This window comes from Stegostoma tigrinum, chromosome 11 (assembly GCF_030684315.1).
Source record: "Stegostoma tigrinum isolate sSteTig4 chromosome 11, sSteTig4.hap1, whole genome shotgun sequence".
Classification (NCBI taxonomy): domain Eukaryota; kingdom Metazoa; phylum Chordata; class Chondrichthyes; order Orectolobiformes; family Stegostomatidae; genus Stegostoma; species Stegostoma tigrinum.
The window spans coordinates 70080652-70095629 of NC_081364.1; the positions used below are offsets into that span (position 1 = coordinate 70080652).

General features: G+C 43.2%; 1 non-coding gene across 1 annotated transcript; it reads left to right on the plus strand.

Moving 5' to 3' along the window:
• Positions 1-555: 555 nt before the first annotated feature.
• On the plus strand, positions 556-628 carry trnam-cau (transfer RNA methionine (anticodon CAU)). Its single transcript has one exon. It is a non-coding gene; the product is annotated as a tRNA-Met (tRNA).
• Positions 629-14978: the final 14350 nt, after the last annotated feature.

Consider the following 14978-nt stretch of genomic DNA (forward strand, 5'->3'; position numbering starts at 1 on the left):
GTGATGTGCAAAGGACAACACACAAAGGAGATCCAATGTGATCTGTATGCCAGAGTAAACAGTTAAGACTGCACTCCAGCACCCACATTGAGCCTGGCTCCACTTGGCCTCCAGTCACTTCTCACAAACTACCATTGCCCTTCACTTTTCCTGTCCTCCCCTCTATTCTTGTTCTAAACTGATTGCACATCAAGCAGTTTCAGCTGGCATTGCTGATGTGGAACTGTAACATGGAGTGAATTGATTTTGACTGATCAATGACATAATTCTTCTTCTGAAGATCAGTCAATATTTTGTATTTATTACTTTAAATGATAACCATGAACAGGCTATGACAGTGAAGGCACTGAATTGTAATCACTGGACTAGCAGGAAAAATCTGTTTATGGCACTCAGGACCCTGTCTGAGTTGGCCTTGCATTCTCCAAACCATCTGCACATGATGCCCCTCTGCTCTGCTTCGGTTTTATGATGTGTTGATTTATAATAGTCTCCAGTTATCTATTACTTTGTCATTTCCAATTCATGAGACCCTCTTTCCCTGTCTCTGTGCCTGGCTCCGTAGCTCAGTGGGTAGAGCACTGGTCTCATAAACCAGTGGTTGTGAGTTCGAGCCTTATTGGGGCCTGTGGTCGTGTTTGTACACCCCCTGCTTCAAAGGTCAAAAAGAGCCCTTTAAAAATTATCTGAAATTATAACAGTATCATTTCCTCCACAGGCCAGAAATGTGTCTGAATTTCCACATTGCTGTTTGTCCTTCCACTTGAGGAGGAGCATTTGGAATGGCAGGGAGCAGCTGACATAAGTGATGCTTGGCTGGAAGAGCAAGGTGAAGCAGGAAAACTGCAGGTGAGCAATGGGGGAGGAGCACAAAGCCAGGGCATCCGTCAAATACTTCCATTTGTTGCTGTAAATGGGTTCTCGTTTTGGAGTCTGGAATGGGACAATAGAGCCAAGTGAGTGACATTCTGTTTTCTGGGGGTTGCTCTCTCCGTAAGCCTCCGGCACTCTCGGTGGAAGGTGTCCTTGTTAGTTTGCTTCTGTGAGTGAAAATGAGGTTCACTTCCCCGAGGGGGCATGAACACAGTCTTCCCACCTCAAACTTCAGTTTTGCTTGTTGATTCCTCAAAGTGTTGACCCAGAAACCTGCATAGCACACACTTGGCTGGGGAGACAGTGGCCTGAGGTTATCACTGGACAGTTAATCCAGAGACCCAGATAGTATTTTGGTGACTTGTGTTTGAATCCCGTTGCAGCAGATGGCGGAATTTGCATTCAATGCAAACCTGGAATTAAGCGTCTAATGATGAGCATGAATCCGTTATCCTTTAAGGGAAGTAAACTGCCATCCTTGCTTACATGTAACTCCACCCCCACAGCAATGTGGTTGACTCTTAACTGGTCTCTGGTCATTTAGGAATGGGTAATAAATGTTAGCCTAGCCAGTGATGCCCTCATCCTGTGAATGAACTTAAAAAGTATGTCAGAAATTCCTCCTCTATGGAATGATAACTGATTTGCTTTGCCCAATCTTTATGCCAACGGAAGTCACCTGACTCTTGAAGTCAATGACCATTCATCATAAATAGAGCTCCCACTTTCTCCTGGTGTCTTCAATTTCCTGTTTCTTGCCTTCTGCTAAAATTACCACTGGAGATGACTGGGGTGTATATACATCGAACACTGTCAATTTCTGTCCCTTGATGTTTCTAAACTGTACCCAGACTCCATTTCACCAGAACTAATATCCATTGTCATTACAATATTAATTTTATTCTGCAACCAGCAATGCTGACCCACCTCCTCCTCCTTGTCCGTCCTTCCAAGAAACTGAATGCCCCTGGAGCCCAGCTTCAGACATCGTAGATATTTTGGTTAATGAAATGTGAGGCTGGATGAACACAGCAGGCCCAGCAGCATCTCAGGAGCTGCTGGGCCTGCTGTGTTCATCCAGCCTCACATTTCATTATCTTGGATTCTCCAGCATCTGCAGTTCCCATTATCACATCGTAGATATTTTGGTTTCTGATTTACCAAAACATCCTGTATTCTGGAAAAGTCTGAGTGAAGTAGAAATTAGCAGTTGTAACACTGCTATTTAAGAAAGAAGGAGGAGCAAAAATAAGGAATAAAGCCAGTTAACATGACTTTAATCAGTTGGGAAAGTGCTTAATAATGTCCCTTCATTAAGTATGTTTCAGCAATGCACTTAAAACAAAAATCGTGTCATCTGATTAAATCAACGTGGTCAATCCAGAAGAAGACATTCCATGATGGAGACAGGACAGTTGCAGGTAAGTCCAAGGTCACCCTGGGGCCAGGCATGTTTGACAATTTTCTTCCTTTTTCAGAGTCAAACAAGTGAGGTCGGAAAGAGGAAACCAACAGCTGCATAACACCTGGATTCCCAAGAGGCATTTTGTAAGGTGTCGCACTGATGGCTAATAGATAAGAGAAGGGCTTTGGAACTGAAGATAATCTATGAGCATGAATAGAGAGTTGGTGAACATGCAGGACATAACACTAAGTGTTGTTGTGACTGTGACGAGAGGAGTGCAAAGGATTCAAAGGGCAATGTAAAGGTTGAATTTACCTCCAGGATGTTTTAAAGGGACTTTCAGGACAGATGAGACCATCCATCCTCTTGACAGCTGATCAGCCAGTCTGGCCACCAAATAAATTAATAGACGTATTGGTCACATGTAGGCAGGCCTCCTGGTGCCTTCACCCCCATGGGCAATATACCAGGAAGGCTGTTAAGGGAAGATGGCGGAGATGGGGAACTGCATCCATGACATGATGCCCCCGTTTACAAACAAGCCCTCCCCACATGACAACCGCGTACACGGAGATGAAGTGGAAAACAGCAGGTAACTGCTGGAACAGGTTTTGTGTTCTTTCTCGGGAAGGTTTTCTTTTAAAAAAGAATAAGCCCAGTGACATCACAATGGTTTGCCTGTGATGTCATAAACACAAACAAGAATAAACAGTAACTGCTGTGTGACCTCACTTCATGTTGAGACAACGTGAGGTGAACATTGCAGACTTGTAGCTCTGCAGTTTCAAGTGCGCATCGCTTATTTCTTTTCTCTCCCTCATCAGTGTCATTAGAACTAACACTAGTTGAAGTAGAAAGAAAGAAGCAATACCTTCGTGGTATCGCTCTTGGTTGTGAGAAGAGTTTTGAGGTAATTTGAAATTAATTTATACTGGACACTATTTGGAAAGAAATTAGACTTTAGTACGAATTTCAAAGACAGGAAAACTGGAAAAATGGTGTGAATATGACAATGGACAATGGGTGCTGGAGTAGGCCATTTGGGCCTTCAAGCCAGCACCATCATTCCTTATGATCATAGCTGATTATCCACAATCAATATCCTGTTCCTGCCTTATCCCCATAATCCCTTGATTCCACGATCTTTAAGAGCTCTGTCTATCTCTTTCTGGAAAGTATCCAGAGAGTTGGCCTTCACTGCCTTCTGGGGCAGAGCATTCCATATATCCACCACTCTCTGTGTGAAGAAGTTTTTCCTCAACTCTGCTCTAAATGGCCTCCCCCTTATTTTTAAACTGTGTCCTCTGGTTCTGGACTCACCCATCGGTGGAAACATGCTTCCTGTCTCCAGAGTGTCCAATCCCTTAATAATCGTATACGTCTCAATCAGATCCCCTCTCATCCTTCTAAACTCAAGTGTATACCAGCCCAGTCGCTCCAATCTTTCAACATATGATAGTCCCGCCATTCCGGGAATTGACCTCATGAACCTACACTGCACTCCTTCAATAAGAAGAATGTTCTTCCTCTAATTTGGAGACCAAAACTGCACACTATACTCCAGGTGCAGTCTCAACAGGGCCCTGTACAGCTGCAGAACGACCTATTTGCTCCTATACTCAATTCCTCTTGTTATGAAGGCCAGCATGCCATTAGCTTTCTTCACTGCCTCCTGTACCTGCATGCTTGCTTTCATTGACTGATGTACAAGAACACTTAGATCTCATTGTACTTCCCCTTAACCGAACTTGACTCCATTTAGCTAGTAATCTGCCTTCATGTTCTTGCCACCAAAGTGTATAACCACACATTTATCCACATTAAACTGCATCTGCCATGCATCTGTCCACTCACCTAGCCTGTCCAATTCACCCTGTATTCTAATAACAGCCTCCTCACATTTCACACTGCCACCCACCTTTGTGTCATCAGAAAATTTGCTAATATTATTTTTAATGCCTTCGTCTATATCATTAATGCATATTGTAAACAGCTGCGGTCCCAGTACCGAACCTTGTGGTATCCCACTGGTCATGGCCTGCCATTCCAAAAGGGACCCGTTTATTACTACTCTTTGCTTCCTGTCAGCCAGCCAATTTTCATTCCAAGTCAATATTTTGTTCCCAATACCATGTGTCTTAATTTTGCTCACCAATCTCCGATGTGGGACTTTATCAAAGGCTTTCTGAAAGTCCATGTACACTACATCCACTGGTTCACCCTTGTCCACCTTCATAGATACATCCTCAAAAAATTCCAGAAGATTAGTAAAGCACGATTTCCCCTTCATAAATCCGTGCTGACTCTAACCTATCCCGTTTCTGCTATCCAAATGAGTCGCAATTTCATCTTTTATAATTGACTCCAGCATCTTTCCCACCACCGATGTCAGGCTAACTGATCTACAATTTCCTGTTTTCTCTCTCTCTCGTTTCTTGAAAAGTGGGACGACATTAGCCATCCTCCAATCCACAGGAACTGATTCTGAATCTATAGAACATCGGAAAATGATCACCAATGCGCCCGTGATTTATAGAGCCACCTTCTTAAGTACCCTGGGATGCAGACCGTCAGGTCCAGGGTATTTAACAGCCTTCAGACCTAACAGTCTATGCAACACCGTTTCCTGCCTAACACAAATTCCCTTCAGTTCGTCCCTTACCGTAGGTCCTTCAGCCACTATTACATCAAAGAGATTGCTTGTATATTCCCTTGTGAAGACAGATCCAAAGTACCTATTCAGATCCTCTGCCATTTCCTTGTTCCCCATAATAAATTCACCTTTTTCTGACTTCATGGGCCCAATTTTAGTCAACCATTATTTTTTCTTTTCATGTACTTAAAAAAGCTTTTACTATTCTCCTTTATATTTTTTACCAGTTTGCCTTCGTACCTCTTATTTTTTTTCTCCACGTATTGCCTTTTTTAGTTATCTTCTGTTGCTCTTTAAAACTTTCCCAGTCCTCCATCTTCCCGCTCATCTTTGCTGTGTTATCCTTCTTCTCTTTTATCTTGATACAGTCCTTAACTTCCCTCGTCAGCGACAGTCACCCCTGCCTCCCCTTAGGATCTTTCTTCCTTTTTGGTATGAACTGATCCTGCACCTTCTGCTTTATATCCATAAATACCTGCCATTGTTGTTCCACTGCCATCTCTGCTGGGGTATTGCACCATTGAACTTTGGCCAGCTCCACCCTCTTAGCTCCATAGTTCCCTTTGTTCAACTGCAATACTAACACTTCCGATTCTCCCTTCTCCCTCTCAAATTGCAGATTAAAACTGATCATATTATGGTCACTACCTCCTAATGGCTCCTTTACTTTGAGGTGCCTGATCAAATCAGGTTTGTTGCACAACACCAGAGCCAGAATTACCTTCTCCCTGATAGACTCCAGTATAAGCTGTTCCAAGAATCCATCTCGGAGGCACTCCACAAACTCCCTTTCTTGGGGTCCAGTACCATCCTGATTCTCCCAGTCTACCTGCATGTTGCAATACCCCAATACAACTGTATTAATACCTTTGCGACATGCCAATTTCAACTCCTGAATCAGCTTACACCCTACATCCTGACTACTGTTTGGGGGCCTGTAGATAACTCCCATTCAGGTCTCTCTACTGTTAGAATTTCACAGCTCCATTCATTCTGACTCCATATCTTCTGATTCCATGTCCCTGTTCGCATATCATTCCTCACCAATAGGGCCACCCCACCCCATCTGCCCGTCAGTCTGTCCTTTTGATACCACGTATGGCCTTGAATATTCATTTCCCAGGCCCTGTCCACTTGAAGCCAGGCCTCAGTTATCCCCACAACATTGTACCTGCCAATTTCCAACTGACCCTCAAGCTCATCCACCTTATTTCTTATGTTTCGTGTATTCATATATAATACTTTTAATTTGTTACTCCCCCCACCCTTCTATCAATCCCTATTTCACTTGGCCATGCTGTACAATCCCTTCTTGAGTTTTCTGCTCCATTGATTCTGTTGTCTGCCTTAACTTCTCTTATTCTCACTTTCCCTTTAACTTCATTCTTAAATTTCCAGTTTGTTCCCTCCCCCCCCACAACTTATTTTAAACACACCTGTGTTGCAGTGGCAAATCTGACTGCCAGAATGCTGGTCCCCCAACTATTAAAGTGCAGCCTGTCCCTCTGGTACAATTTAACCTTGCCCCCAAACATACCCCAGTGATCCAAGAATGTATATCCTTGCTTCCTGCGCCAGTTCCTCAGCCACACATTCAAGTTCATTATCTCCCTATTCCTGCCCTCTCCAGCCTGAGGAACTGGAAGCAAACCAGAGATAACCACCCTGGAAGCCCTGCTTTTCAGCCTTTTTCCGAGTTCTCTGAAGTCCCACTGTAGAATGTCCCACTGGAATAAGTGCCAGCCATTCAGTCCATCAACCCTGATGCACAGGAACTGAGAAGTACTCAAAACAATTTGAAATCTTAATGAAAAAGGAGCAGTTAATTAAGCCACGTGCCTGTTGGATGGGAACAGGAGAAGAAAACTCACTCAGGGATGGGGGAGGAGACCGTTCAGCATCTCAATTCTGTGATGGAGGAAAATGAGAACACCCTTCAGGCCCTTGAACAACACAGCAACAGGAAGGCTCCATAACCCCTCAATCCACTTGTACATCAACAGGAGGAGTACATTCAGACTTTGTGTCTTACTCAGGAACAGGAGTAAGGCATTCTGGCCATCTAGACCATAATGTAAGAATACCAGGTGAACATTCAGCCCATCTGGTTATAAACCAGGAACTGAATGAAACCATTCAGCCATTCATGTCTCTTACACAGCAATCACAGCAGACCTTTACAGCCTAGTGCCTCTTGCACAGGAACTGGAAAGTGTACATAGAGGTTGTAGAAAGATAAGAACTTAAAATAACTAGATTGACGAACGAGTAGAAAGTAGTGATTAGACTATTGAGATCGAAGTTAAAGTGTTAAATTTCATTATCTAGGAGTTAAAAACAGCAGGTTTGCAAAGTCAGACCACAATCCTGCAGAGTCAGCATGGTTTCATGGAGAACAAATCATATTGAATTATTTGATTGAGTTCTTTCACAATGTGACAGGCAGTGTGGATAATGAAGATTATGGAGATGTTACATGTCTGGACTTCCGTAAGTTATAGGATAACGTGCTGGACAAATGTTTAATCTGTAAAATAAGAGCACGTGGGCTATAATAATTTATTAACCTGAATAGAGAATTGGTGAGCCAACAACATGCAGTGAGATGGTTTAAGGGTGTGTCGGATTATGATTGGAACTTCTGATGTGCTAGAATTCAGTGCTCAGGCCCCAACTATTTGCAAACTATTGCATTACTTGATTGAAAGTACAGAAGATACTGTCACCAAATTTTCAGTTGACGTTAAAATGGGTAGAAAAGTAGGTTTGCAATGAAGCTGTAAAGATTTACACATGGAACTGATAGTTCAGTGAATGGGCCAATATATTGCAGTTAAACTTAATGAGCACAAGTATGGGGTTATCCATTTTGGTCAGCATAGTACAAAGCCAACTTATTATCTGAATGTCAAGAAACTTCAAAGTGCGTAAGTGCAGAGGGATCTGGGTTTACTTGAGAATATCAGAGAAAATTCATACACAGGTACAGCAGGTAGTGAGGAAGGCAAGTGCAATTTCAGCGTTTATTTCTAAAAGAATAGAGTATAAATGTAGTGGAGTGAGGCTGCAACTATGTAAGACATTAGTGAGTCTGCAGCTGGAGTACCTTGTACAGTTATGGTGCCCTAACTTGAGAAGAGATGTAGTTGCATAGGAAGCATATCAGAATAGTTTAATGAGATTTATTCCAGAAATACTTAGTAAGTTGCTTACTAGCAGTTCAGGTCCATACTGTCTGGAGCTCAGAAGAATGAGAGGAGGTTTCATTGAGGTGTATAAGAAGCTAAAGGGAACTGACAATGTTGTTGTGGAATTCACGAACCAAGATGAAGAGACATTGAGTAAATGATAAGTTAGGGAAAGTGGACAGGAAAGTGGAGCTGAGGCCAAGATGCCATCAGCTATGATTGTATTAAATGATGGAGCAGATTCGAGGGGAGAATTGCTGACTGAGGCTCATCATCCTTATTCAGCCTTTTGCATGTGCTGCACAGGAATGGGGGAGGGACTGGTTATCATACAGAAAGCAAACACTCAGGAAAAACCAGTCCTGATTAGTTTGACAGAATGTAACCAGTGGATTCACACAGTGACCAGTGCTGAGTCGTCAACAATTTACAATCTATATCGATGACTTGGAGGTGTGGAACAAATGGATTGTAACTACTCTGGGCAATGACATGAAGTTAAGCAGGAAATTGAACTATGGATAGAAGATGGATTATGTAAATGGATACAATTAGGTAAAGCAAATGGGTAATAGTTTGCCAGATGGAATGTAATGTGGGGACTGTTCCATCACTCTCCCGAATTGTGCCTTGCAGATGGTGCACAAGCCCTGGGGGGTCAGGAAATGAATTACTCCCCACAGTATTCCTAAACTCTTACCTGCACTTTTAGCCACTGCATTCATATGGGGAGCCCAGTTGAGTTTCTGCTCAATGGCAACTCCCAGGATTTTGATGTTGAGAGATTCAGTGACGTGAACACCATTGAATGTTGAGGGGTGGTGGTAGATTGTCTATTTGTGGTGTTGGTCATAGCCTGACTGTTATGTGGTACAAAATTTACTGCCACTTGTCAGCCCAAGCCTGAATATTATCCAGATCTTGTTGTTTTTGGATACAGACTGCTTCAGTGTCTGAGGAGTCACTGATGGTGCTGAACATTGTGCAATCATTGGTGAACTTCCGCACTTCTGACCTTGAGATGGAGTCAAGGTCATTGATGAATTCGCTGAAAATGGCTGGGCCTAGGATACTACACTGAAGAACTCCTGCATAGATGTCCTGGAGCGGTAATTATCTTCCTATGTATCATATTTTACTCCAACCCAAGAGAATTTGCCCCCAATACTCATTGATTCCAGTTTTGCTTGGGTTCCTTGATGCTATACTTAGCCAAATGCATCATTGATGTCAACGGCCATCTCTCTCACCTTCTCTTTTCAATTCAGCAATTTTGTGCATATTGGACCAAGGCTGAAATGTGGTCAGGAGCTGAGTGGTCCTGGTGGAACACAAACTGGGCGTCACTGAGCAGGTTATTGATGAGACAGGAGAAAATGTAAATCTGCAGCATTCCTTGCTTCGGTTCTGTTGTTGTAACCAGTGCCGTTATATGACCTTGGAAGAAAAGTAAAGAATTCAGCAATGGCAATGCCATGAGATGTCAAAAGGTGACAATGAGATTCTCCATGTTCATGTTTATGACCATGGTGCCATCATCAGTTAACATCCCACTCCCTACGATGGAGGGAAGGTCACTGATGAAGCAGGTAAAGAAGTTTGGGCACAGGAAGCTCCCCTGAGGAACATCCTGCAGAGAAGTCCTGAAGCTGAAAATAACTGACTTGCAATAACTGTAATCCTAAACAACGAATTCTAACAGGTTTGTCAGGCACGACCTCCCCTTAATAAAATCATGCTGACTTGTTCTAATCTGACCCCGCACTTCCAGGAATTTAGAAATCTCAACCTTGACAATGGATTCAAGAATTTTACCAACTACCGAGGTTAGGCTAATTGGCCTATAATTTTCCATCTGTTGCCTTGATCTTTTCTTAAACAAGGGGGTTACAACAGCAATTTTCCAATCATCTGGGACTTTCCCTGACTCCAGTGACTTTTGAAAAATCACCACTGAAGCCTCCGTTATTTCCTCAGCCACCTCCCTCAGAAAACAATGGCTGTAGCCCATCGGGGCCAGGAGATCTATCAATTTTTAGACCCTTTAACTTTTTCAGCACTTTCTCTTTTGTGATGCCTACCATACTCAACTCTGTCCCCTGGCTCCCCCTAATTGTTGGCATACTACTCATGTTTTCCACTGTGAAGACTGGTGCAAAGTACTTATTAAGTTCTTCAGCTATTTCCTTATCTCCCATCACTAGCCTTCCAACATCAATTTGGAGCGACCCAATACCTACTTTTGCCTCTCGTTTGTTTCTTATGTATTGAAAGAAGCTTTTACTATCATTTCTAATATTACTAGCTCGCCTACCTTCATATTTGATCCTCTCCTTCCTTATTGCTGTCTTTGTTATCCTCTGTTTGTTTTTGTAGCCTTTCCAATCTTCTGATTTCCCAGTGCTCTTGGCCACTTTATAGGCTGTCTCTTTTTCTTTGATATATTTCCAGACTTCCTTTGTCAGCCATGAGTCAGGGGCGGGGTGGGGCGGGGGCCAAGCGAAGCTAAGTCTCAAAAAGATCAGCCATGATCTTATTGAATGGCAGGGCAGGCTCCAGGCACCAGACGCCCTACACCCGCTCTTAGTTCTTATGTTCTTCTCCATTCAGAGGATGTTTGTCTCACTGGCTCATTCAGTGTCCATTTCTCATTCAGATCATTTCAGTGTCACCCACATTGCTGTGGATCTGGAGTCACATGTAGACCAGACTTGCTATGTGCAGTGTTTCCTTCCCTTAAGAACTTTGTGTACAGGGTGAGTTTTTCAGACAATCAACCCAGGTTCCACACTTATCATTCGACTTTTAATTTCAGAACTTGATTGAATTCAATTTCCACCATATGTCATCACGGAATTCAAAACCATGCCCCAAGAACATTACCTGGGTCTCTGAATTGATAGTCTGGTAATAATATTACTAAACCATTGTCCTCAGAAGCAGAAATTTGCACCACTTTAACATTGCAAGATTCGCCACTACCTTCTGCTCCCTAATGACTGATACCATCCTTCAACAAGGGGACTGAGGCTGAAATCTGGCTTTCCTATTTAAACACATGAGTTCCTGACCACATTTCCACACCATTCTGAACTCTACCTGGCGAGCTCCAGAACATCATCTCCTTCCACCTCATCCTGCGTCAGACGCTCCTGAGTCCCTTGTCCACGCATGAATTACCTTCAGATTTGATTGTTCCAATATGTTACGAGCCAGTCTCTCGTACTAACCCTACATCCCATTGATCTATATTTAAGCCCATTTATGTGTACCATACCGGTTCAGTGGTTCGCACTGCTGCCTTATACCGTGAGGGATCAGCTTCAATTTCAGCCTCACGCAACTGTTTGGATGGAGTTAACAAGTTCTCCCCCTCCCTCTCTCTGTGTGGATTTGCTCCAGATGCTCTGTTCCCATCCCTCCAGTAAATATTGGGAAGAATTAAGGCACTGTTTCCAGTCCGTGCTTCAATCTCCGTGATGTGCAGGCTAGATTGGTCAACCATGCTCAATTGGCCAGTGTCGAGAGATATCTAGGTTAGATGGATTAGCTATGGGAAACACAGGGTAGTTGGGGTGAGTCTGGGTGGGATGCAGGGAGAGGGTAGTGGTACAGTTGGTGTGGACTTGTTGGGAAAATGTCCTGTTTCCACACTGTAGAGATTCTATGAATCAGAAAACAACTCAGAATTATACTTGAATGACAGCCATTGAAGTGGATCGGAATTGTTGGGTCGATGACACTAACCTGAGAAACTCCTGCAGTGATGTGCAGGGCTTGGAACGATTAACGACCAAGGCATATAAGTGTTTGGGCTGAATTATTTTACCCAGCAGAGAGTTTTCCCTGATTCCAATTGACTCCAGCTCAGCAAGGCCTCTTCAATGCCTAAGTCAGACAGATGCTGCCTTAATTTTGAGGGCAATCAGCCTCACTTTTCTTCTGGAGTTCAGTTTTTTGTCCATGTTGGACTAAGTCTAGAATGAGGCCAAAAGTTGAGTGGCTCAGGTAGAGCACACAGCATCATTGAAGTGGTTATCGCTGAGCAAGCATGATCTGATCGCTCCGCTGTTACTCCCTTCATTCACTCTGCTGGTGATGGGGCAGAGATTGACAGGCGTTGGGTTATGGGTGGGGTTGGATTTGTCCTGCCTTTGTGGTCTTCACATAACCAAGCGTTTTTTATTCCTAAATCTGCATCAGTCTAAATATTGCGGTTACACTGGACCAGATCCACTGATGAGAAAATGGGAGCACGGCACTGAGTATAATGACCACCCATCATTATATTGAATGGCAGGACAGGTTTGAAGGGCAAAATGACCGCATCCCATTCCGATATTTCCGTGCTGGGGATATTTTCAGTGGAGGCTGGCATAGAATCGCCCAGGTTGACAGCACAGAGAAAGGCACTTCCATCCATGGACTCTGTGCCTCGAACATCCATTTGCAGTTCTGGCCAAAGATTCTTGGAAATTCTTCAGCCTTACCTTTCACGCTGAATGTGCTGGACTCCCCCATCTCATACACGACGGAGATACTCTTTGAGATGAATTTCTCCTTTTACCAATCTGATGTGTTCTGAATGAGGACAGGGTGAACCATCTCCATAACTCCTCCACAGCATAATCAGAGTTCAGACCTGGCCCTCATTCAGGTTCTATTGAGCTGGCACTGCTGTCAATCCCTTGCCAAGCCATGCACATGCAGTGTGGTCTGCTGCAGCACTGCTGGAGAGTGGTGATGGCGCAGTTTTAAACTGCAGGGTGAGCCATATGGACTGGAAGCAGAGCTCGTTTACACCGGGAGTCTCAGAAATATCCAGTGTCAGCCTAAAAGTTGCGTGTGCTGAGTGGGAGTCAGCTGCAAGTTTTCTTCAGGAATGAGGGCCCAGGTTTACAGCCTGGCTGACTGTCAGTGAATTCCAAGAGCGAGGGATGAGTGCAAGAATGAAGATTGGAACGGGGACTGGAAACAGTGCCTTAATTTGCCCCATTATTTATTGGAGTTAATCAATCAGCATGAAGAGAATCAGAAACCAGAATGGACCACGACACTGATTTCAGATTTAATTGAGTATAAGCAGGAGAAAAGGAACAAAGGGTTCATTTTCTCCAAACTGAACTCCACACAGTGAGTAATTAGCTCTGGGAGACATTGCATGGAACTGTGGTTTCGGCAGCTTCAGTCAAAGGCTTTTAATGATTATCTGATTAAAAGTAAAATGCAAAGGTTATTGGGAGCAGTCAGAGAATTTGCACAAAATCCGAAGGCATATTTGGAAAACCGTGCTGACACAATGGGGTGAAAGGCCACCTTTTGTGCCTTCAAGATTCTGTGAATCAGAGCTGCCCATTCATTCCCTGCACAGTCAGTTCTGAGCATTCGGCTAATGTCAGATCTTCTGCCTGGTTGCTCAAGCATGATCAGATTAATGTTTTGGGAAGATGATTGACTAAAGTGAACTATCAAAAACACATTCCAGCCTCTGTATGCACCTTTCAAAAAAAGCTTTCAGAAAGAATTCCCCAAGGGGTGCTTGGATTTTGGCAGGAGGAGGATGGAGAATGTGGGACAGGGAATTAAAGCATTCGGGGAAAATTAAATGAAAGATGTTCAATGGAAACTGGATTTTCCTGGACATAATTTTTATTCTGAATATGTAGAGCTAAATTCTACAAATTCCATTTCAAGTGGATTTGCTATTGGGAAATTCAAATCATACGTCAAATCAACTTCCAAGAGAATCATTCGATTCATCAGGAATTAAATGTTACCTTTGAATGAATTCATCTGATCTGTCAGTGGGAAAATATTTCAAACATTAGCTTTATAAAATCCCTACAAAGTGGAAACAGCCCATTCAGCCCAATAAGTCTGCACCAACTCTCTGAAGAGCATCCCACCCAGACTGACCCCTCTACCCTTTAACCCTGCATTTCCCATGGCTAAACAATAAAACCCTGGACACTGGGCAATTTAGCATGGCCAATCCACCTAAACTGCATATTTTTGTGTGTGTTTCGCTGTGCGTATATCGGCTATAAATTTTGCCCAGGTAAATCCAATTTACCTTGCATACTTTTCCTCCCTAATGCCTTCTCTCTATATATCTGTAAACAATGGTGATCCAAATAATCATCCAGGGCCGTCTTAGAATGCATCAGTTGAACCTGCCTCCAGCACATTGCCAGGTAATGTATTCCAGACCCCTCCGACTCACTGTGTGAGAAAGCTTTGTCCTCACAACACACTTGATTCTTTTGCATGTTACTTTAAAACTATTTCCCTCTCAGTTTTCTTTTTTTCTCTTTTGAGAAGTGAGAACAGCTTCTCCTTATCTAATTTACCAAGCCCTCTTTTGACTTTTAAACCCTGCGTCAATCTTCTCTCCTGTCAGGAGAACTGTTCCAATTTGTTCAATCATATCACTGGGACTAAAGGTTTTCATTCCTTGAACTATTCTTGTAAATCATCAGTACTCACTCCAATGTCTTTGCATCTTTCCTATAATGTAGCGTACACAACTGCACAAAACTCAGCTGAAATCTCGCTCGTGACCTGTACAAGTTCAATATTGCCGACCTTCTCTTGTGTTCTATGTTTGTAGAAACAAAGATGAGGACACTGGATACTTCATTCTCACCCTTGAAATGCCCTGCCATCTTCAATGATGTACGTGAATACCCAGATCCTTCTGTTCCCACACTATCGTTAGAATGATACACCTTATTTTAAACTATCTTCCGGAATTCTTGAGACCAAAGAGCACGACCTCACACTTAGCTGCATTGAACATCATCTGCCAGCTATCTGCCCACTCCAGCAACTCAGAAATATTCACATGAGTTTAATTGTA